The following is a 2,629-nucleotide window of genomic DNA, read 5'->3' on the forward strand; positions in this document are numbered from 1 at the left end:
GGCTCCCACAGCTTTGCCTGTGGAGAAGAGGCGCAGGGCTTGGTCCAGCCATCCAGCCACGTTCCCCAGCCTTGCCAGCCTGAACCTCCTCCCCTCCCCTCTTACCAAAAGCTGTTATGCTCCAAGCAGGCCCTGGAGTGCTCAGGGAGGGGCCCCAGGAATGTTCGCAGACCACCGAGTCCCCAAGGCTGGACCCAGGAACTCCGGCCCCTGTGGCGGCGTTTCCATGGAATCTCCGTTTAAAGGCTCCCCCAGAATCTCCTGTGTAGCCAGCGTGTGTGCCCTGTTTGCCAGGGTGGCTATACTGGTTTGGGAACGGCAGTGTGGCTGCCGCTCATGCACCAGTCTCTGGCGCCCCCAAACCCTTCTCCCATTTCCAGGGCAGGCAGGGTCCCCCTTTACAAGTGCTACTCAGAGAGACAGGGAGAGAGAAGGCTTCATAAAGGAGATGGGATGAACTGATCCTTATAGGGTCGGAATGTGAGATAGGACAAGAACCTCAAGGCCTGGGCCGTTCTTAACTAAATATTTTTCTTGCTAAATGTTTAAATGCAGCCAGTATTTGGGAGACCAACTGTAAACAAGATGAGCTTGGGAAGGACTCGACCTAAAGATAAATGTAGCCAACTGCAAAGAAGAAATCAACATGTAATTGACCAAATAGTGTGTGTAAACAATAGCTAAGCCTACTTCCCTGAAAACAGAACTTCGGATATAAATCCCTTGTCTCCTTCACTTGCCACAAGTAAATCAAGCTACCTTTTGACAGCCGTCTCATTTCGGACTAGAGCACCCCAAGCAGCGAACCTCTTGAGGTGGGTAACACAGAGGTGGTTTAGAACAGAAGGTCATGGGCAGAGCTGTGCATTTCATCAAACAGGCTGTTGAAGCAGCTGGGGGAAATGAGAGCCTGACCCTGCGGCCGTGATAGGAAGAACGGAGAAGAGGTACTAGCACTGTGTTTGCGGTGGGATTATTGGGGGCAATGATTACATATGGGGCCTAAGGAGAGCAATGACCTGAAGTCCTGTAACTGGGGTGCTGTTAGCAAGGACAGTTTGTGGAAGACCATAATAAATTTATTTGTGTTTGAAGCACCTATAAGACACAGAGGTGTAGATAAAAGACTACATGAAGGAGATGCTGGGTTTTGGCAACAGCTTTTTCTCTGGAATGACTATTAAAAGTCATGTTACTGATAAGGAAAGAGAGGGGTTATTCCTGACTTTTCCTCATTATCTCAGGAGCCAGGCAGAGAGAGGTTAAGGTAATACTTTCTCAAGTCTCACAGCTTATTAGCGTTGTGAATGTGGATGGAGATTCAACGAAAGTAAGGGATGGAATGTGATTTCCACAGGTGAAAGGCAGGGAATCATTGAAGCATCAGCCTGGGTTGATTGGACACAGACTCTCTCTCATTCACTTGAACATGGATTTGCTTTCTTGAAGAAAAGAGAAACGGTATTGTTTCAGCTAGTGGATGAGCAACTTTCGAGAACTTGGGTATTCACTTAACTTTCATTGACAAATATTTATTGTGTAAATGTTTATTATGTAGTAGACACAGCACATGAGGTTGCAATGCTGGAGAATAAAGCACCTCCCTGTTCTCCTGATGTTACAGAACAGAGTTCCAAGGGGGGGCAATATTTGGCCCATCCAGGGATACCAAAAACTGTTAGAGAACAACAGGGGCCCCTCCCAAGGACGGTATACTAATACCTACTGGGATCGTCTGTCTGCCACCAGAGGAAAGACATCTCTCAATGCCAGAGATTTATGAAAAGGAAAGGAAAGGTTTATTTAAAGCTATACAGACTTAAAGTAGTGACCCATTGTCTCCCATTAAAATATCAAAGTCCTTTAGGATAACCACAGATGCCAACAGTACTTCCTTCTTCCCCTGCCTTAATTCAGGGTACTGTATCTCAGGAAATGAAGCAAACGTCTGTGTTTCAGGCCACTGGCACCACCTGGTGGGTCGCTGTCCAGGCAGGTTCTCTAATTACTCCAAAGCCATGTGGCACCTTCTCATGGTCTACTGGCAAAGAGCTGTTTGTACCCATTTTCCAGGCAAAGTCTCTCCTGCTTCCCAGGCCACTCAGACAAAGGGAGCACCCCAAAGCCGTGTGGGCCTCCTCTACCAAAGCTGCAGGGGTCTGCACTCCATCAAAAGCATGTGGCTTTCTTTTTCACCTGGCCAAGAGGAGGTCCTCACTCTGCCAAAACCGCATGGTTCTTTCCTTCATATGGCTGTGGGGATCCCCACTCTGTCAAAAGCACGTGGCTTTCTCTCTGCACTGCCACAGCTGCATGGTTCCCTCTCCTTCTCACGTGGCGGCGGGGATCCCCACTCTGTCAAAAGTGCGTGGCTCTCCCTTACCTGTCTGCCGTGTCTGGATTTAAGTCCTTGCGCAAATCTTCCTCTGCACCCCCATTTCCTACTCCTTCCATAATCAGTTATACCTCCTAGCATTCCTGTATTATTCCAAGTTTACTGGGCTGCCATCATGAGTCTGGGCAGGTGTGGCCACATGTCCTGGAGCCAATCAACTCCAAGCTCTCACACAGGTGCTGTAACTCAGGGGACCTGCCCCCAGTTATATCTTGGGTGGAATTCACTTCCATC

Source organism: Sturnira hondurensis, unplaced genomic scaffold (assembly GCF_014824575.4).
Source record: "Sturnira hondurensis isolate 20B ecotype Veracruz unplaced genomic scaffold, ASM1482457v3 Scaffold0020489, whole genome shotgun sequence".
Classification (NCBI taxonomy): domain Eukaryota; kingdom Metazoa; phylum Chordata; class Mammalia; order Chiroptera; family Phyllostomidae; genus Sturnira; species Sturnira hondurensis.